Genomic DNA, 22,586 nt, shown 5'->3' on the forward strand with positions numbered 1-22,586 from the left:
GTGGTAATGAAAACAACGAGAACATAAGTGACTCCTGTTCATTGTTTACATGCTATGTACCAGGTGCTGTGCTACAAGCATTATGTGAATTAATTTATCAGATAACTACTACTGTTATTTGGCTCAAGGGATAAAGAAAATGAAGTGCTGGGGAGCATCATCATGTCTGATCTAGACTTTGTACATGATCAGTAATCCCTTCCTCTTCAGTTCAGTTCAGTTGCTCAGTTATCTCCAACTGTTTGCAACCTGATGAATTGCAGCCCGCCGGGCCTCCCTGTCCATCACCAACCCCCAGAGTTTACTCAAACTCATGTCCATCGAGTTGGTGATGCTGTCCAGCCATCTCATCCTCTGTTGTCCCCTTCTCCTCCTGCCCCCAATCCCTCCCAGCATCAGGATCTTTTCCAATGAGTCAACACTTTGCATGAGGTGGCCAAAGTATTGGAGTTTCAGCTTTAGCATCAGTCCTTCCAATGAACACCCAGGACTGATCTGCTTCAGAATGGACTGGTTGGATCTCCTTGCAATCCAAGGGACTCTCAACACCACAGTTCAAAAGCATCAATTCTTCGGCGCTCAGCTTTCTTCACAGTCCAACACTCACATCCATAAATGACCACTGGAAACACCATAGCCTTGACTAGATGGACCTTTGTTGGCAAAGTGATGTCTCTGCTTTTGAATATGCTATCTAGGTTGGTCATAACTGTCCTTCCAAGGAGTTCAGTTCAGTTCAGTCGCTCAGTCGTGTCCGACTCTTTGTGACCCCATGAATCGCAGCACGCCAGGCCTCCCCGTCCATCACCAACTCCTGGAGTTCACTCAGACTCGTGTCCATCGAGTCAGTGATGCCATCCAGCCGTCTCATCCTCTTTCATCCTCTTCTTCTCCTGCCCCCAATCCCTCCCAGCATCAAAGTCTTTTCCAAAGAGTCAACTCTTCTCATGAGGTGGCCAAAGTACTGGAGTTTCAGCTTTAGCATCATTCCTTCCAAAGAAATCCCAGGGCTGATCTTCTTCAGAATGGACTGGTTGGATGTCCTTGCAGTCCAAGGGACTCTCAAGAGTCTTCTGCAACACCACAGTTCAAAAGCATCAATTCTTCGATGCTCAGCCTTCTTCACAGTCCAACTCTCACATCCATACATGACTACTGGAAAAACCATAGCCTTGACTAGACGGACCTTAGTCGGCAAAGTAATGTCTCTGCTTATGAATATATTATCTAGGTTGGTCATAACTTTTCTTCCAAGGAGTAAGTGTCTTTGAATTCCATGGCTGCAGTCACCATCTGCAGTGATTTTGGAGCCCAGAAAAATAAAGTCAGCCACTGTTTCCACTCTTTCTCCATCAGTTTTCCATGAAGTGATGGGACCAGGTGCCATGATCTTCATTTTCTGAATGTTGAGCTTTAAGCCAACTTTTGCACCGTCCTCTTTCACTTTCAACAAGAGGCTGTTAGTTCCTCTTCACTTTCTGCCATAAGAGCGGTGTCATCTGAATATCTGAGGTTATTGATATTTCTTCTGGCAATCTTGATTCCAGCTTGTGCTTCTTCCAGCCCAGCGTTTCTCATGATGTACTCCACGTAGAAGTTAAATAAGTGGGTGACAGTATACAGCCTTGACATACTCCTTTTCCTATTTGGAACCAGTCTATTGTTCCATGTCCAGTTCTAACTGTTGCTTCCTGACCTGCATATAGGTTTCTCAAGAGGCAGGTCAGGTGGTCTGGTATTCCCATCTCTTTCAGAATTTTCCACAGTTTATTGTGATCCACACAGTCAAAGGCTTTGGCATAGTCAATAAAGCAAAAATAGGTGTTTTTCTGAAACTCTCTCACTTTTTCAATGATCCAGTGGATGTTGGCAATTTGATCTCTGGTTCCTCTACCTTTTCTAAAACCAGCTTGAACATCTGGAAATTCATGGTTCACTTATTGCTGAAACCTGGCTTGGAGAATTTTGAACATTACTTTACTAGCATGAGATGAGGGCAATTGTGTAGTAGTTTGAGCATTCTTTGGCATTGCCTTTCTTTGGGATTGGGATGAAAACTGACCTTTTCCAGTCCTGTGGCCACTGCTGAGTTTTCCAAATTTGCTGGCATATTGAGTGCAGCACTTTCACAGCATCATGTTTCAGGATTTAAAAGAGCTCAACTGGAATTCCATCACCTCCACTAGCTTTGTTTGTAGTGATGCTTCCTAAGGCCCACTTGACTTCACATTCCAGGATATCTGGCTCTAGGTGAGTGATCACACCATTGTGATTATGGGTCACGATTATGGGTCATGAAGATCTTTTTTGTACAGTTTTTTGTGTATTCTTCCCATCTCTTCTTAATGTCTTCTGCTTCTGTTAGGTCCATGCCATTTCTGTCCTTTATTGTGGCCATCTTTGCATGAAATGTTCCCTTGGTATCTCTAATTTTCTTGAAGAGATCTCTAGTCTTTCCCATTCTGTTCTTTTCCTCTATTTCTTTGCATTGATTGCTGAGGAAGGCTTTGTTATCTCTCCTTGCTATTCTTTGGAACTCTGCATTCAGATGCTTATATCCTTTTCTCCTTTGCTTTTCACTTCTCTTCTTTCCACAGCTATTTGTAAGGCCTCCTCCGGCAGCCATTTTGCTTTTTTGCATTTCTTTTTCTTGGAGATGTTCTTGATTCCTGTCTCCTGTACACTGTCAAGAACCTCCATACATAGTTCATCAGGCACTCTATCAGATCTAGTCCCTTAAATCTATTTGTCACTTCCACTGTATAAGCATAAGGAATTTGATTTAAGTCATACCTGAATGGTCTAGTGGTTTTCCCTACTTTCTTCTATTTAAGTCTGAATTTGGCAATCAGTGTTCATGATCTGAGCCACAGTCAGCTACCAGTCTTGTTTTTGTTGATTCTATATAGCTTCTGCATATTTGGCTGCAGAGAATATGATCAGTCTGATTTCAGTGTTGACCATTTGATGATGTCCATTTGTAGAGTCTTGTGTTGTTGGAAGAGGGTGTTTGCTATGACCAGTGCGTTTTCTTGGCAAAACTCTATTAGCTTTTGCCCTGCTTCATTCCATACTCCAAGGCCAAATTTGCCTGTTACCCCAGGTATTTCTTGACTTCCTACTTTTGCATTCCAGTCCCCTATAATGAAAAGGATGTCTTTTTTGGGTGTTAGTTCTAAAAGGTCTTGTAGGTCTTCATAGAACCATTCAACTTCAGCTTCTTCAGCGTTACTGGTTGGGGCATAGGCTCGGATTACTGTGATATTGAATGGTTTGCCTTGGAAATGAATAGAGATCATTCTGTCATTTTTGAGATTGCATCCAAGTACTGCATTTTGGAATCTTTTGTTGACCATGATAGCTACTCCATTTCTTCTAAGGGATTGCTGCCCACAGTAGTAGATATAATGGTCAGCTGAGTTAAATTCACCCAATCTAGTCCACCTTAGTTCGCTGATTCCTAGAATGTCGACATTCACTCTTGCCATCTCCTATTTGACCACTTCCAATTTGCCTTGATTCATGGATCTAACATTTCAGGTTCCTATGCAATATTGCTCTTCACAGCATCAGATCTTGCTTCTATCACCAGTCACATCCACAGCTGGGTATTGGTTTTGCTTTGGCTCCACCCCTTCATTCTTTCTGGAGTTATTTCTCCACTGATCTCCAGTACCATATTGGGCATTTGCCGACCTGGGAGTTCCTCTTTCAGTATCCTATCATTCTGCCTTTTCATACTGTTCATGGGGTTCTCAAGGCAAGAATACTGAAGTGGTTTGCCATTCCCTTCTCCAGTGGACCACATTCTGTCAGACCAAAAAACTAGAGGAGCCCCGAGGAGGTCAGGTGTTCTGTCTCCCGTCTGATGGCATGATCGTGCTTGAACTGAATGCCTCAGGACCTTCCCTCTGCCTGAAGCATCTCTTCCACAGCCTCTGCCCCGCCGATGAAATCCTATTCACATTTCAGGGCTCACAGCTCAAACTCCTCCTCTGAGCAAAGTGTCCTTAAGAGCCCCAAGTAGGGTGTCTTCTTCTTTCCTCCGTTGTTCCTCTTCTATACCTTATATTTCACCTGTGAAATACGTCCCTACCCCAGTCAGTGTCATGCAAATGGTATGTTCCCTAGAATCAGTGTGTTTTGTTAAGGACATGGCTCTGAAGCTGTTGGGGTCCACTTTCTATCCTCATGTTAGCTGGGTGATCTTGGGATGTGCTGTTCCCCTGAGAGACTGTAAACTCCCTGAAGCTAGAGAGGTGCTATTTATAATATAAATGGCTTAAATGGCTAAGTCACAAAATTCCCATTTTCCTGACGTTAATAGCCAGTTTGTTTGTATCTTCCTTTTGAAGAGCTGACATGTGGGTTATGCCAGTCAGTTTCTTGATCTTGACCCCTGAAGGACATTGAGAACTGAAGTTGTTGCCATAATTGTTTTTAATAGGCGTTGGTCTACAGAAAAAACGATCAGAGGTACAAAGACTTCCATATACCCCTTTGCTAACACCTGCATATCGGCATTCCACCATTAGAGTGGTACGTTTCTTACAATTGATGAACTTATAGTGACACATTACAGTCACCCTATATCCATGACTAACATTAATATTCTCTTGGTGTTGCACATTTTATGAGTTTGAACAAAGATAGATATGTGTCTGCATTTATAGAATTATATAGATATATGTCTACACTTTGGCCACCTGATGTGAAGAGCCAGCTCATTGGAAAAGACGCTGATGCTGGCAAAGATTGAGGACAGAAAGAGAGGGGGAGGACAGAGGGTGAGATGGTTGAATGTCATCATTGACTCAATGGACATGAGATTGAGCAACCTCTGAGAGACACTGAAGGACTGAGAAGCCTGGCATGCTGCAGTCCATGGGGGTCACAGAGTCAGACACAGCTGACTGATTGAACAACAATAACATTATAGAATCATACAGAGTAGCTTCAATGTCCTGAAAACCCTCTGTGTTCTGCCAGTTCATCCTTTGAGAACCTAGATTTAAGGGCATACTTTTGTTTGCTTCTTTTTCTTTTCCATTTCCATTTCATTTTCCCTTTTTTGTTCTTTTCCTTTCCTTCCTTTTTTTAGAAATGATAATATCTTGAAAGTTATGGAAACTTCAAGTCTATACTTATAGTTCACCAACTCTTTTTAAAAATTTTAATTTTATTGGATTATAGTTGATTTACAATGTTGTATTAGTTTCAGAGACAGCAAAGATATTCAGTTATGCATATGCATATAGTCACTACTTTTTAGGTTCTTTTCTCTTATAGGTCATCACAGAATACTGAGTAGAGGCACCTGTGCTCTCCAGTAGGTCTTTGTTGGTTACCTGTCTGACATGTAGTGATGTGTATATGTTTATCCCAAGCTCCTGATTTGTCCCCCCATTCCATGTCTCTTTCCCCTTTGGTAACTGTAAGTTTGTTTTCAATATTTACAAGTCTGTTTCTGTTCTGTAACTTCATTTGTATCACTTTTAATTCAGTTCCACATTTAAGTGATAGCATGTGCCATTTGTCTTTCTCTGTCTGACATCACTTAGTATGATATTTTCTAGGACCATCCATGTTCCTGCAAATGGCAGCATTTCTCGCTTCTTAATATGTATAAATGTACCACATCTTCTTTATTCACTCCTCTGTGGATGGATATTTAGGTTACTTCCATGTCTTGACTATTGTAAATAGTGCTGCAGTAACATTGGCGAGATGCACGCATATATCTTTTTGGATTATAGATTTCTCCAGATATATGTCCAGGAATGGGATTGCTGGATCATATGATAACTCTTTTTTGATTTTTTAAGGAGCTTCCATACTGTTCTCCTTAGTAGCTGTACCAATTTACATCCCCACCAATAGTTTGCAACAGAGTTCCCTTTTCTTCACACTCTCTCCAGCATTGTTTCTGGATGCCATCTGTTTCTTTTAGTGTTTTCTCCTCTTGGTCTTGTTTGAAAAGTCTTAACCCGGCTCTCTCTTCTTTGTTCTAGAGAGCTACTACTTGATGTTAAAACTCTCAGCTCTGCAAGTAAGTAAGCAGGCAGCTCCTCAGTTGCTAGCACAGTTGACATGATTGCTGAGAAGGGTACTAGCATCACCATGGTGACTTCCGCTTATCACTGTGGCCATCCTCATTTTGGCATCCTCAGTACCTGGAGTACAATGAGTCCTGGCAAAAGGAGAACAAGGAAAGAAGTCTCCAAACACTTGTGCATTTTGCACCATGGGAGAAGAGTAGCATCATTTCTAAAGACCAAACCAAACCTGATAGAGAAAGAAAACTAGAAGCAAAGATCTGCCATTTTCAGGACTGGACAAAAAAATCAAGTGTAGCACTTTGGAATGTTTATTGTAAAAGAAGACACTGTGGCTTTCAAAAGACACTATGTCTTGTCAGTGTCTCATAAAAGATAAAGTAAAACATGTTTGTTGAGTGCCTAGAGTATGGTAAGTACTATGTTAAACTATAGCATAGTATACTTGTTATTACTAAGGGGATTTGCAAAGGTAATCCCGGCTTATCAAGGAAAGATTGTTTTTATAATTTGTTTATGCATTTATTTATATTGAAAAGTATTCTTGAGTTAAGGTTTGTTGGGTGTTCCAAAGGCCTAATAGCCAAAAGGCCAAATGAAATAAAGGAATCCATGGGGCCACTTGGCAGGAGCTATTCGAATCTGCCTCTTTCTCATCCTCTGCCAGGAATCTTAAATTATCTCTTCACAGCAGAGCAGCCTTGAATGACCATATATTAATGTAACTCTCTTTTCCTTGCTTCCCTCCCTACCAAGGAGTTGCATTAGAATAGCTTTGCTCTTTTTCACGTATGTCTCGTCTGTAGCATTGGATTGCAGACTTACTGATGTGTGTGCTTTAGATAGCTTTGGATCAGTCCAGTGCTCAGCTTAACAAATGGCACATTTGGGATGCCATTAGGACTGAGGAATGTTGAGAGATAAGGATTGTATAGACACCACTGTCTGTCTTCATTAATACTCAGTGTGTTGTCCTGTAATAGGATAGGCTAAAATGAGTTAACCTTGGAAGAGATACTTTAGTATTGGAACTTATAAAACGTTTGGGAAAGGACTGCCTTCTGAGTCAGACTGCAATAGGTCTGTATGTCCTTACAGTCTCTTCCAAGTTATGCTAGGATACAGATATGATTGGAAATAGATCTTGGTATCAATAACCTCATATCCTTACTAGGATAGACCTTACGGAGGAAGCCAGCCGCAGAGTCTGGGACCTTGAAACCAAGAGGTTTGAAAGAGCTAGAAGGGGATTTGTTTTTTTGTCTCTAAGTTGTGTCTGACTCTTTTTGCAGCCCCATGGACTGTAGCCTACTGGGCTTCTCTGGGCCCATGAGATTTCCCAGCCAAAAATACTGAGTGAGTTGCCATTTCCTTCTCCAGGGAAATCTTTCCAGCCCAGAGATCAAACTGGCATATCTTGCATTGGCAAGCAGATTCTTTACCACTGAGCCACCAGGGAAGCCCACTAGAACGGGAACCAGTGGTGAATCTTCAGATGACCAGAGCCTAAAGGCTGAAATCAAGTTTCATGCCCAAGAAATAAAATAGTTTTTCTTATTTGGCCAATCCAATGAAATTCCCCAAATCATAACAGTTTCTGTTCTTTTTAAAAAAAATTATTTTTAATTAGAGGAAAATTGCTTTATAGTGTTGTATTTGTTTCTGCCATATAGCAACTCGAATCAGTCATAATTATACATGTATGCAGCAGAGGATGAGATGGTTGGTTGGTAGCATTGACTCAATGGACATGAGTTTGAGCAAATTCCAGTAGATAGTGAAGGACAGGGAAGCCTGGCATGCTGTAGTCCATCAGTTCAGTTCAGTTGCTCAGTCTTGTCTGACTCTTTGCAACCCCATGAACCGCAGCAGGCCAGGCTTCCCTGTCCATCACCAACTCCCAGAGTTCACCCAAACCCATTGGTAATGCCATCCAGCCATCTCATCCTCTGTCATCCCCTTCTCCTCCTGCCCTCAATCTTTCCCAGCATCAGGGTCTTTTCAAATGAATCAGCTCTTCACATCAGGTGGCCAAAGTATTGTAGTTTCAGCTTCAACATCAGTCCTTCCAGTGAACACGCAGGACTGATCTCCTTTAGGATGGACTGGTCCATGGGGTCACAAAAAGTCAGACACAACTGAACAATAGCTAAAAAATATATATACACATATACATATCCCCATATCCCCTCTCTCTTAAACCTTCCTTACCATCCACCCCATCCACCCCTCTATGTCATCCTAGAGTTCCAGGCTGGGTTCCCTGTGTTATAAAGCAGCTTTCCACTAACTCTCTACTTTACACATGATAGTATATAGGTCAATGTAAGCCTGAAATGATTGAGTTAGAAACCCAGCATCACCAGAATGGAGAAGGCTTCAAGGCAATGGCAGAGGCAAACCAGAGGCAGGAGGAGAGGGAAAAATCTGAGGATGGTTCCATGAAAAGGCAGCCCTATTTTGATGCCCTTTAGCTCTAGGATCAGAGAAGGCAATGGCACCCCACTCCAGTGCTCTTGCCTGGAGAATCCCAGGGATGGGGGAGCCTGGTGGGCTATGGGGTTGCACAGAGTCGGACACGACTGAAGTGACTTAGCAGCAGCAGCAGCAGCAGCTCTAGTATCCGCCAGTGGAAACCCTTTTGCCCAAGTCCTGCCCCCTTAATGGAAGAACCTGAGATAGGTTCTTGTTCTCCATGTCTTTTGATACCGTAAGCTCTATGTACACCCTGTAATCCTTCTTTATTTTACTTACCCTTCATAGGAAATGGCACCCCACTCCAGTGTTCTTGCCTGGAGAATCCCAGGGACGGAGGAGCCTGTGGGCTGCCATCGCACAGAGTCAGACACGACTGAAGCAACTTAGCAGCAGCAGCATAGTATTTATTAGAAATTTGAGCCCCTCATGGATTTTTCCCTTTTGCTAGATTCTAAGCCCCATGAAGGAAGAAACAGTATCTCTTTTTGGTATACATTAAGAGCTTACTAAATAATTGTTAGTGAATGCAGGACAGAGGGAGTGAATGGTCTTTTTGTTCCTTTTCCTATTTGGGGAAGATGCTCAGCCCTTGACGCTTGCATGGAGAGACTGTCTGAGATGTGCTTTGCACTCTCCGGTTTCCCACTTCCAGCCTCTTGGAAATGTGGTTCTTTCTACCTGGAAATTCCCTCCCTCCCCCCCATTGACACTGATCTCTGTCTCTCCCTCTTCTGCTCCTGCCTCTTCCTCACTCATGCAGACCAGCCATCCATCTTACTGACAGTTTTTCTTGACCATCATTATGCTGTCAGTCTGGTGACTGGGAGCCTTAAAGGTCCTGGAACCCATTTTGTCTTTCTAGGAAAATTTTGCAGATTTGGACTCCAATTCATCATGAATTAACATAACAGCTGAACTCTCAAAAGCAGTCTTAATTTCCCCATCTTGAGAGAGCATCTCATTGTTGGCCTTGTGTCCCTGCCTATGGTATGCATCTCCTTAACAGGGTGGCTTTTATCAACCCATCCTCACAGAAGACATAAGGCAGCAATCCATTTGCTGCCAGAGCTCTGTGTTTCTTGAGCTCTTCACTTCTTTTTAGTCATCATCTAATTGTCATCATTCTTATTCTTTAGGGGAAAAATCCAAATCCCGGCACCCATGGGCTTCATCAGGATCTTGGAATGTTTTGGCCGGAACCCTAGGATCCTTAGGATCTTCAGTCTCGCTCTCGTGGGGCATGGGAAAGCTCCCTGCACTTGATCATGTATTCAGCGCTTTCATGCTTCCCGTATTGTCATGGCCACCTTCAAACTATATTGTAGGCGAGCCTAACTGAAAAGGCAATTTAATATTGCCCTGCCTTGCCTCATGGCATATATTATTTCGGTCTGACCTGTCAGCAAGTCTTGATGAAGTGCAGAGCCACTAGTAACAAGCCTGGAGTCTGACAGCTCTTTAACAGGAGCAGCTCTGATGGGTGCAGTGGTATTTCTTCAGAAATAAGGCCCTCTTGGTCCCTTTGTTGATACAATTAGCAATCCCATTCAAGTCATATCTCCCCATGAGCTGTATCTTCAGTGCTAGTAACTTGGTCTCTTGTATGGCTTGGAAAAACAGAGCCTTCATAGTCCTGAGATGTACTGAATGCCGCAGCCAGGAACATCTTGGTAATTTATCCCTACCCTCAGCTCTAATTATTCTGTTATCCACTCGCTTGTTCGATTGAGACTCTCCAGGCCCTTCCTTCCCCAAGCAGAGAACAAAAGGTTTCCCTTGAAAGTGGGGGCCTGGCAGTGTCAATACAGTGAACTGCTTATAAATAATGCAGCATAGCCGACTTCATTTTTATAAAATCATGTTGGAGAAATATGTGATAATGATCAGACCCCTGGAACTCAGCAGGCATGTGCTTTTGATGTGTGCCTTGCTCTGGGTAAAAGCAAGAAAGTCAAAAGTTCTCCTTGTTCTGACTCAGACTGTTCATGGTCTCAGGAGTCTGGCCGGAATCTTGGTGATACTTTCTCTTTGTTTCTCCCAGAGTCTGGGGGCTCCTGCCAGCCTGGAAATACTCTAGTATGTCTGTAGTAAGCCCACAGTAATATTTTTTAATTAATTTTTTTAATAGTGATGATAATTATAGAATTCCCACTATTGATCATGAAAAATGGTCTTTACTTACATTGTATCATTTTAATCCTCTTAAGACCTGAGTCATCTGGCTGGCCTATCCTTTCTACACCCTCTGTCTTCCCAACTAACTTTAGGTTTTTTTCTTGTGTCAGGCTAGATTCCCCCAAAATGAATTTTCAGGGTATAAACCTGGCAGCCAGATCTCTGGGAGCTGAGTTGGGGAAAGGATCCTGAAGGCTCACCTGCACAAAGGCAGGGCCTTCATCTCTGTTCTTGTCAGGATGCCCCCTGCTCTTATCTGGGCCTTGGGCCCCACTCTGTCTGAGGGTGGACCTGAATCTTCTTCAGGGTGTGGGAGAGATGGCATCCAGGTTGCTCATCATGAGGGCGCATGGCAGGGTGGGGTGGTTCTAGTTTCCTCTTACACAGCTCTCAACCATCCTGTTGATTTTGTGTGTATGCTTAGTCATTCAGTCGTGTCCAACTCTGCTGCCCCATGCACTGTCACCCGCCAGTCTCCTCTGTCCGTGGAATTTTCCACCAAGAATACTATGGGTCACCATTTCCTTCTGCAGGGAATCTTCCCAACCCAAGGATTGAACCTACATCTCTTGTATCCCCTTCATTGGCACGTGAACTGTAAAGAATCCCATGTGCATCAGCTGGGAAGCCCTTTGATTTTAGCTCCACTTTATCCCCGCTTTTCAAAGGCACCTGATACCACCATGTCCTGAACTTGTCTGAGTCTCTTTAGGGTAATTGTGCTTCTGGGTTTTTTCCACTGTTCCTTAATTTTTATCTTTACAAGTCTACCGAGTGAGTTACTACTCATCCATCCATATTTTCTAGCTCTTGCTGCTGCTGCTGCTAAGTCACTTCAGCCATGTCCAACTCTGTGCGACCCCATAGATGGCAGCCCACCAGGCTCCCCCGTCCCTGGGATTCTCCAGGCAAGGACAGTGGAGTGGGTTGCCATTTCCTTCTCCAGTGCATGAAAGTGAAAAGTGAAAGTGAAGCCACTCAGTCGCGTCTGACTCTTTGCGACCCCACGGACTGTTGCCTACCAGCCTCCTCCATCCATGGGGTTTTCCAGGCAAGAGTGCTGGAGTGGGGTGCCAGTGCCTTCTCCGAGCTCTTAGAGTTCTGCTACTGTCATCTTTTGTCCTGTCTTCTTTACATGGTAGAGTTTTGCCTTTTTGAAATTTTCTTCCACTGCCATTTTATTGAAATTTTTAAAGGGAGCATAAGTTGTGTCTAGTCAATCTGATGTCTTTCTCTGAAGGTCTCCTTGTTTTTCATTTATCAGAAAAGGAAAGTAGATGTATTTGAGATTTCACATGTTTTTGTGTCTAGGGAAATAGGAGATGGGAGCTGTGTGAGGCAGGCATAGTGCATTTTCTTTCTTTTTTTTTAAGGTTTTTAAGATAACATTTATTTCTTAGCATGTACATAATGAGAAACAAGAAACATTAGAAGCAAAAAACAAAGTCATTCATAATCACAAGCAGTTTACCCTTTGATGTGTTCTTCTAGGTTTCATTTGTTTGTTTTCACAACTAAGCATCGATTTTTATGTAATTAAGATCATGCAGTTACGTATCATGCTGTTTCACACATTTCAAACTCCATTACCATTTCAGAGTCCCAAAGCTATGAGTATTTCGATAACCAAGAATACACTACACCAGCTCAATCTGGAAGGAAGGCACAATGCATTTTCAGAGCTGTCTGTGTTCTGTAGAGGGGGATGGTCTGTACAAGCAGCCCAGGAGTCTGCTACTGCCCTTGGACCCTTCAGGGATCTTACTTCTGTCTCCTTTAAGACCTGTATAGAAGGCAATAGCTGAAGATTTGGGCCTTGGAATACAAATAATTGAAAAGTGATTCAGCTCAGTTCATTTCAGTCACTCAGTCATGTCCGACTCTTTGCGACCCCATGAATCACAGCACGCCAGGCCTCCCTGTCCATCACCAACTCCTGGAGTTCACTCGGACTCACATCTATTGAGTCAGTTATGCCATCCAGCCATCTCATCCTCTGTCGTCCCCTTCTCCTCCTGCCCCCAATCCCTCCCAGCATCAAAGTCTTTTCCAATGAGTCAACTCTTCACATGAGGTGGCGAAAGTACTGGAATTTCAGCTTTAGCATCATTCCTTCCAGAGAAATCCCAGGGCTGATCTCCTTCAGAATGGATTGGTTGGACCTCCTTGCAGTCCAAGGGACTCTCAAGAGTCTTCTCCAACACCACAGTTCAAAAGCATCAATTCTTCAGCACTCAGTCTTTACAGTCCAACTCTCACATCCATACGTGACTACTGGAAAAACCATAGCCTTGACTAGACGGACCTTTGTTGGCAAAGTAATGTCTCTGCTTTTGAATGTACTATCTAAGTTGGTCATAACTTTCCTTCCAAGGAGTAAGCATCTTTTAATTTCATGGCTGCAGTCACCATCTGCAGTGATTTTGGAGCCCCCAAAATAAAGTCTGACCCTGTTTCCACTGTTTCTCCATCTATTTCCCATGAAGTGATGGGACCGGATGCCATGATCTTCGTTTTCTGAATGTTGAGCTTTAAGCCAACTTTTTCACTCTCCTCTTTCACTTTCATCAAGAGGCTTTTTATTTCCTCTTCACTTTCTGCCATAAGGGTGGTGTCATCTGCATATCTGAGGTTATTAATATTTCTCCCAGCAATCTTGATTCCAGCTTGTGTTTCTTCCAGCCCAGCATTTCTCATGATGTACTCTGCATATAAGTTAAATAAGCAGGGTGATGTTATACAGCCTTGACGTACTCCTTTTCCTATTTGGAACCAGAATGTTGTTCCATGTCCAGTTCTAACTGTTGCTTCCTGACCTGCATACAGATTTCTCAAGAGGCAGGTCAGGTGGTCTGGTATTCCCATCTCTCTCAGAATTTTCCAGTTTATTGTGATCCACATAGTCAAAGGCTTTGGCATAGTCAATAAAGCAGAAATCGATGTTTTTCTGGAACTCTCTTGCTTTTTCCATGATCCAGCAGATGTTGGCAATTTGATCTCTGGTTCCTCTGCCTTTTCTAAAACCAGCTTGAACATCAGGAAGTTCACGGTTCACGTATTGCTGAAGCCTGGCTTGGAGAATTTTGAGCATTACTTTACTAGCATGTGAGATGAGTGCAATTGTGTGGTAGTTTGAGCATTCTTTGGCATTGCCTTTCAAAAGTGATTAGGAACCACAAAGTTTCCTTCTATAACTGGCCTTCTAGAGTTCTCATTCATTCCCTAATAAGCATGCATTGAGCGCTCAAAATTTGCCAGAGAGGCACTCTGCTTGGTGCTACGGAATGGCATGTCGGATGAGATAGATATGGCCTGTGCTGTGGGAGGTCATGGCCAGGCCTCATATACTGAAATTCCCCAGAAGAACAGATAGAACATCAGGAAATGAAACAAAATAAAATAATAATGTTCTGTTATAATTCGGAGGTAGATCCTTCAGAACCCCTGGCCTTACCCAATCATACACACTCTTGTCCAAAATACTGTAAAATGCAGCAAGCCCACAGTTCTGGATTTCTTCAGTCTGTCCGGTTGTTTAATTCGCACGGCCCACTGAGACCACTAAATTTCAGGCACGCCTGTATAAGAAACAAGGGCAACCCTGGGTGGTGGTGTTTAGTCTTTAAGTCATGTCCAACTCTTTCTCCACCCCATGGACTGTAGCCCACCAGGTTTTTCTGTCCATGGGATTTCCCAGGTAAGAACCCTGGAGTGCGTTTCCATCTCCTTCTCTGGGGGATCTTCCTGACCCAGGGGTTGAACCTGCATTCTCCTATATTGTAGACAGATTCTTTCTTTACCACTGAGCCACCAGGGAAGCCCCACCCTAGGTAACCACATCCAATTATACCACCATGAAGCCTTGATTTCACATGCGCCTTTGACACTGCTTGTTTGTTCTGAGCTAAATAAAGAAAAAAGAAATCTGACTTTACTTGCATTCAAGTTGCCATTCTACAGAAGTATCATTTCTTCTTTAAGTCACAAGTCTTCTTGACAGATTGGCCCTTTTATCAGTATGTAATGTATCCCTTCTTCCCTGGTAATGTTTCTTGTTCTGACAGGTCTACTTTCTGATATTCATATAGCTACTGATAATTCTTTTTTATTACTAACATTTGTATGATATATCTTTCTCTACCTTTTTACTCTTTAACCTATTTGTATGTTTATATTTAGAATGTTCCTTACAGACAGCATATAGTTGAATTTTATGTTTCATTTTCAGATGTCCAGTTGATAATCTCTGTCCTTACATTGAAGTTTTTAGGCCATTTACATTTTTCAACATATTTTTAATCAGTCAGTTAATTTATTAATTTGACTGTGCTGGGTCTTGGCAGTGGCATGCTGGATCTTTAGTTGCTGTATGTGAACTCTTAATTGAAGCATATGGGATCTAGTTCCCTGACCAGGGATCAAACATAGGCCCCCTGCATTGGGAGTGCAGAGTCCTAGCCACTGAACCATCAGGGAAGCCCCTAGGCCATTTACATTTAATGTTTGGATTTTAATCTACCATCTTGCTGTTTGCTTTTTATTTCTTCGATATATTCTATGTTATTTTGCCTTTTTCTTGCCTTCTTCTAGATTTCTGTAGTATTTTTTAGTCTTCTGTTTTATCCCCCAAGTGTGTTTATTCATTTTATCTTTCTCACTGGCTCTTCAAGGATTTATAATATGCATTTTAGATAATCACAGATTTTTTTAAGGGAATAAAAGATCAAATTTATTTAGAATATTTTGCTTTTCATTTAATCTTTGTGTTCCTTCAGGACTAAATGGTCCTTAGTCTACAAATATTTTTACCTTTTTATTGGAATATAGTTGCTTTACAGTGCTGTGTTAGTTTCTGCGGTACAGCAAAGTGAATCATCTTCGCGTATAGATGTATCCCCTAATCATTGAATTTCCTTCCCATTTAAGTCACCACAGACCACTGAGTAGGGTTCCCTGTGCCATGCAGTCGGTTCTCATTAGTTATCCATTTTATACACAGTAGTATACATATCTTAACGCCAATCTCCTGATCTGTCCCACACCCCTACCCCTCTTGATATCCATACATTTCTTCTCTACATCTGTGTCTCTGTTTCTGCTTTGCAAATAAATTCATTTATACCATTACCTTAAAATAATTTTATACCCCGTACCATATATCTTTATAATATCTCATCATTTATGCTGCTATTGTTGTATGTTTTCTTTGTACATATAAATCCCTCAATGCGTTGATTGTTTTCCCTAAATTATCTTTTAAAGATAAAGGTTTAAAGTCAATTATCTTTTAAATAAATTTTAAAATAAAAAGGTCCTTTGTATTTACCCATATATTTACTGACTGATATTTTCAATTCATATTTCCCTTTATTCTCATTTTCCTTCTACCTCAAGAACTTCCTTTAACATTTCTTACATAGTGTATGTTTCTTGGAAATGAATTTTCTCAGCTTTTGTTTGTCTGGAAAAGCCTATGTTCCACATTAATTGTTTGAAACTACTTTTGCTGAATATAGAATTCTATATTGATTTTTTTCTTTTAAAATTTTTTCAGTGCTTTAAAGACATCATTCCACTTTCTTCTGGATTGTGTTGTTTCTGGCAAAAAGTCTGAAGACATTTTTATCCTGTTCCTCTGTAATGTTTCTTTTTCTCTGACTACTTTTATTTATTTTTTTTTTTAGTTATTCTTCCAGTTTTATTTATTTATTTATTTATTTTACTTTTTAGTTTTTTACTTTTTAAATTTTAATATCTTTAATTCTTACATGCGTTCCCAAACATGAACCCCCCTTCCACCTCCCTCCCCATAACATCTCTCTGGGTCATCCCCATGCACCAGCCCCAAGCATGCTGCAACCTGCGTCAGACATAGACTGGCGATTCAATTCTTACATGATAGTATACATGTTAGAATGTCATTCTCCCAAATCATCCCACCCTCTCCCTCTCCCTCTGAGTCCAAAGGTCCGCTATACACATCTGTGTCTCTTTCCCTGTCTTGCATACAGGGTCGTCATTGCCATCTTCCTAAATTCCATATATATGTGTTAGTATACTGTATTGGTGTTTTTCTTTCTGGCTTACTTCACTCTGTATAATCGGCTCCAGTTTCATCCATCTCATCAGAACTGATTCAAATGAATTCTTTTTTACAGCTGAGTAATACTCCATTGTGTATATGTACCACAGCTTTCTTATCCATTCATCTGCTGATGGACATCTAGGTTGTTTCCATGTCCTGGCTATTATAAACAGTGCTGCGATGAACATTGGGGTACATGTGTCTCTTTCAATTCTGGTTTCCTCGGTGTGGATGCCCAGCAGGGGGATTGCTGGGTCATAAGGTAGTTCTATTTGCAATTTTTTAAGGAATCTCCACACTGTTCTCCAAAGTGGCTGTACTAGTTTGCATTCCCACCAACAGTGTAGGAGGGTTCCCTTTTCTCCACACCCTCTCCAGCATTTATTGCTTGCAGATTTTTGGATCGCAGCCATTCTGACTGGTGTGAAGTGGTACCTCATTGTGGTTTTGATTTGCATTTCTCTAATAATGAGTGATGTTGAGCATCTTTTCATGTGTTTGTTAGCCATCCGTATGTCTTCTTTGGAGAAATGTCTATTTAGTTCTTTGGCCCATTTTTTGATTGGGTCATTTATTTTTCTGGAATTGAGCTGCATAAGTTGCTTGTATATTTTTGAGATTAGTTGTTTGTCAGTTGCTTCATTTGCTATTATTTTCTCCCATTCAGAAGGCTGTCTTTTCACCTTGCTTATATTTTCCTTTGTTGTGCAGAAGCTTTTAATTTTAATTAGATCCCATTTGTTTATTTTTGCTTTTATTTCCAGAATTCTGGGAGGTGGATCATAGAGGATCCTGCTGTGATTTATGTCTGAGAGTGTTTTGCCTATGTTCTCCTCTAGGAGTTTTATAGTTTCTGATCTTACATTTAGATCTTTAATCCATTTTGAGTTTATTTTTGTGTACGGTGTTAGAAAGTGATCTAGTTTCATTCTTTTACAAGTGGTTGACCAGTTTTCCCAGCACCACTTGTTAAAGAGATTGTCTTTACTCCATTGTATATTCTTGCCTCCTTTGTCAAAGATAAGGTGTCCATATGTGTGTGGATTTATCTCTGGGCTTTCTATTTTGTTCCATTGATCTATATGTCTGTCTTTGTGCCAGTACCATACTATCTTGATGACTGTGGCTTTGTAGTAGAGCCTGAAGTCAGGTAAGTTGATTCCTCCAGTTCCATTCTTCTTTCTCAAGATTGCTTTGGCTATTCGAGGTTTTTTGTATTTCCATACAAATCTTGAAATTATTTGTTCTAGTTCTGTGAAAAATGTGGCTGGTAGCTTGATAGGGATTGCATTGAATTTGTAAATTGCTTTGGGTAGTATACTCATTTTCACTATATTGATTCTTCCGATCCATGAACATGGTATATTTCTCCATCTATTAGTGTCCTCTTTGATTTCTTTCATCAGTGTTTTATAGTTTTCTATATATAGGTCTTTAGTTTCTTTAGGTAGATATATTCCTAAGTATTTTATTCTTTTCGTTACAATGGTGAATGGAATTGTTTCCTTAATTTCTTTTTCTGCTTTCTCATTATTCGTGTATAGGAATGCAAGGGATTTCTGTGTGTTGATTTTATATCCTGCAACTTTACTATATTCATTGATTAGCTCTAGTAATTTTCTGGTGGAGTCTTTAGGGTTTTCCATGTAGAGGATCATGTCATCTGCAAACAGTGAGAGTTTTACTTCTTTTCCAATTTGGATTCCTTTTATTTCTTTTTCTGTTCTGATTGCTGTGGCCAAAACTTCCAGAACTATGTTGAATAGTAGCGGTGAAAGTGGACACCCTTGTCTTGTTCCTGACTTTAGGGGAAATGCTTTCAATTTTTCACCATTGAGGATAATGTTTGCTGTGGGTTTGTCATAGATAGCTTTTATTATTTTGAGGTATGTTCCTTCTATTCCTGCTTTCTGGAGAGTTTTTATCATAAATGGATGTTGAATTTTGTCAAAGGCCTTCTCTGCATCTATTGAGATAATCATATGGTTTTTATTTTTCAATTTGTTAATGTGGTGAATTACATTGATTGATTTGCGGATATTGAAGAATCCTTGCATCCCTGGGATAAAGCCCACTTGGTCATGGTGTATGATCTTTTTAATGTGTTGTTGGATTCTGATTGCTAGAATTTTGTTGAGGATTTTTGCATCTATGTTCATCAGTGATATTGGCCTGTAGTTTTCTTTTTATGTGACATCTTTGTCAGGTTTTGGTATTAGGGTGATGGTGGCCTCATAGAATGAGTTTGGAAGTTTACCTTCCTCTGCAATTTTCTGGAAGAGTTTGAGGAGGATAGGTGTTAGCTCTTCTCGAAATTTTTGGTAGAATTCAGCTGTGAAGCCGTCTGGACCTGGGCTTTTGTTTGCTGGAAGATTTCTGATTACCGTTTCAATTTCCGTGCTTGTGATGGGTCTGTTAAGATTTTCTATTTCTTCCTGGTTCAGTTTTGGAAAATTGTACTTTTCTAAGAATTTGTCCATTTCTTCCACGTTGTCCATTTTATTGGCATACAACTGCTGATAGTAGTCTCTTATGATCCTTTGTATTTCTGTGTTGTCTGTTGTGATCTCTCCATTTTCATTTCTAATTTTATTGATTTGATTTTTCTCTCTTTGCTTCTTGATGAGTCTGGCTAATGGTTTGTCAATTTTATTTATCCTTTCAAAGAACCAGCTTTTGGCTTTGTTGATTTTTGCTATGGTCTCTTTTGTTTCTTTTGCATTTATTTCTGCCCTAATTTTTAAGATTTCTTTCCTTCTACTAACTCTGGGGTTCTCCAACTCTTCCTTTTCTAGTTGCTTTAGTTGTAGAGTTAGGTTGTTTATTTGACTTTTTTCTTGTTTCTTGAGGTATGCCTGTATTGCTATGAACTTTCCTTTTAGCACTGCTTTTATAGTGTCCCACAGGTTTTGGGTTGTTGTGTTTTCATTTTCATTTGTTTCTATGCATATTTTGATTTCTTCTGTGATTTGTTGGTTATTCAGAAGTGTGTTGTTGAGCCTCCATATGTTGGAATTTTTAATAGTTTTTCTCCTGTAATTGAGATCTAATCTTAATGCATTATGGTCAGAAAAGATGCTTGGAATGATTTCGATTTTTTTGAATTTATCAAGTTTAGATTTATGGCCCAGGATGTGATCTATCCTGGAGAAGGTTCCATGAGCAGTTGAAAAAAAGGTGAAATTCATTGTTTTGGGGTGAAATGTCCTATAGATATCAATTAGGTCTAACTGATCTAATGTATCATTTAAAGTTTGCGTTTCTTTGTTAATTTTCTGTTTAGTTGATCTGTCCATGGGTGTGAGTGGGGTATTAAAGTCTCCCACTATTATTGTGTTATTGTTGATTTCCCCTTTCATACTTGTTAGCGTTTGTCTTACATATTGCGGTGCTTCTATATTGGGTGCATATATATTTATAATTGTTATATCTTCTTCTTGGATTGTTCCTTTGATCATTATGTAGTGGCCTTCTTTGTCTCTTTTTACAGCCTTTGTTTTAAAGTCTATTTTATCGGATATGAGTATTGCCACTCCTGCTTTCTTTTGGTCTCTATTTGCATGGTATATCTTTTTCCAGCCCTTCACTTTCAGTCTGTATGTGTCCCTTGTTTTGAGGTGGGTCTCTTGTAAGCTCTCTGACTACTTTTAAAGATTTTTCTTTTTTCACTTAAAAAACAATTTGATTGTAATCGGTCTTGATGTGGTTTTGTGTTTATCTTGCCTTGGTTTCATTGAGCTTAAATCTGTGGATTGTTAGCTTTTATTAAGTCAAGAAAAAATATGTGGCTATTGTTTCTTCAAATATTTTTTATTAGGTGCTGACATCAATTTTATGTTGTTGATTGTCTGGGTTTTGTTGGCTTCCTTTAAGGATTGTTGAGCTACTTTGCATAAGAAGCTATTAATAACCTTTTGGCTTAGTTTTATCCTTTGTAGTCTTCTTTTTAAACTTTGGTAACACAAGTGGTATAGTCACATTACTAAGGCATACGTCTTTTGGGGTCCCCACTGAATGTATCAAGTGATCAATGATGGTGTCCCATTCTTAATTCAAGTGATTCCCAGCGGTTTGTGAACTTGGAAACTGTTTTGATCACAGATTCCCATTCACTCTTTACCAGATCTCAAGAGTGTCAGCATGCATATCTGCATTGCGATAATCAGCAAAGATTTCACAGGACTCGTGCAAATTTCTGGGGCTCTCATTCTGCATTGCTACCTCCTCTTGGGAAGGCTGTGTTTCCAGCCACTTTAACTTCTCCGGATTCTTATCTCAGTTCCCTTAGCTTCATGAAGCTGCCATGTTTTCCTTGGCATCTCTCTTTCTGCTTTGTGGTCTGGCGTGTTCTTCCAGGCAGATAGCCAGCGCAGTCTTAGGACTCATCCCGTTATTTCCTTCTCTCAGGGATTAGAGACCTGTGCTGCCTCTTGTTGAAGTCTGAAAATAGTTGTTTCATACATTTTCTTGGACTTCCCTAGTTGTTTGGGGCAAGGTGGTAAAATCCAATCTCTGATACTCCCACATGCTTAGAAGCAGACACTTCTATTATTCCCACTTCAATGGGTTTCTATTTATGTGGCATTTAATTTTATCAGATACTTTCTATTATTAGATACAAGTTGATCATTTTCTTTCTCTGAATAAAATACTGTGGTAAAATACATCCACAGTTCTGTTATTAAATATTTCTTGAATATTGTTCTTGATGTATTTTTTCCCACATTTTTATATTAAATTTGGACATGTCTAACTCAGAATTTTTATGTTCTCATTTGTAATGTGAGTGGACTCTGATTTTTGTTTATCTCTGTTTGCTCTTTGTAACATAGTTACCGTACCTTTATAAATAATTTAGGGAACATTTCTTCTCTTCTAGATTCTGAAATATATATTTTGGGGTACTCTGTTCCTTGAACATTTGTTAGAACTTTCCAGTACAATAATCTGGGCTTGAGGATTTATTTGAGGTGTGATTTTTAACTGCTGGATCAATTTATTTAATGTAGTAAATGTACTAAGATTTCCTGGTTGGTGGTTTTTTTTTTTTGAGTCAGTTATGGTAAGTTCTGTTTTTTAAGCAAATTTTCCATTTCATCTAAATTTTCAAGTTTACTAACAAAATACTGTTCATGTAATTCTTTTTTATTCTTTTACTGTCTGCTTTATCAGTAGTTATCACTCCCATTTTCATTCATGGTATTTGTTATTTTTGCCTTGTCTTCTTTCTTCTTCCTCAGTTTTACCAGATGCTATTTTGTTTAATTTGCCTTTTGATAGAACCATTGTTTGGCTCTGTTAATGCCCTGAATTTTGTCTTGCAATTTTATGCCTTTCATCTGCTCTTATCTTTACTACTCCTTTTTTATCTTTCTTCCAGCTGTTTACTGTTTTTCATAATTTCATAAGTTGGCTGCTTAGGTTATTAATTTTCAGACTTCTTTCTTTTCAAATAAAATGTTTTAAAACTTTAAATTTGCCCATGAAGTACCACTTTACCCATCTGGTCTCTGCTTGTATTGAATAATAAAACATTCTTCCTTTCTCCCCCCATATGAATAAAAAGAATTGAGTTTGTTGACTGCATTTGAGTCTTTAATTCCTCAATAGTACTAGTAATTATTATTAATGTTTTGGTTTACCTGGTCCTTTAAATTGCTAAAGAATAATAAAATCTTTAAATAAACTGTGTCTCTCTTAGAGTACTTTTTTTTTATCTAGGAGTGCTTATTTTATATATTTCACATTATGTTGTTTAGTTCATAAAATTTAACAAAGGGCAGTATTTTTTT

General features: G+C 40.0%; 1 protein-coding gene and 1 non-coding gene across 18 annotated transcripts in view; one reads left to right on the forward strand and one right to left on the reverse strand.

Annotated features, from left to right (window-relative positions):
• FGGY (FGGY carbohydrate kinase domain containing) overlaps positions 1–22,586 on the forward strand; it is a 510,923-nt gene that overhangs the window by 158,761 nt on the left and 329,576 nt on the right. The window lies entirely within an intron of this gene.
• On the reverse strand, positions 15,113–15,185 carry TRNAG-CCC (transfer RNA glycine (anticodon CCC)). The gene has a single exon. It is a non-coding gene; the product is annotated as a tRNA-Gly (tRNA).

The sequence above is a fragment of the Ovis canadensis genome, chromosome 1 (genome assembly GCF_042477335.2).
Source record: "Ovis canadensis isolate MfBH-ARS-UI-01 breed Bighorn chromosome 1, ARS-UI_OviCan_v2, whole genome shotgun sequence".
Taxonomy (NCBI): domain Eukaryota; kingdom Metazoa; phylum Chordata; class Mammalia; order Artiodactyla; family Bovidae; genus Ovis; species Ovis canadensis.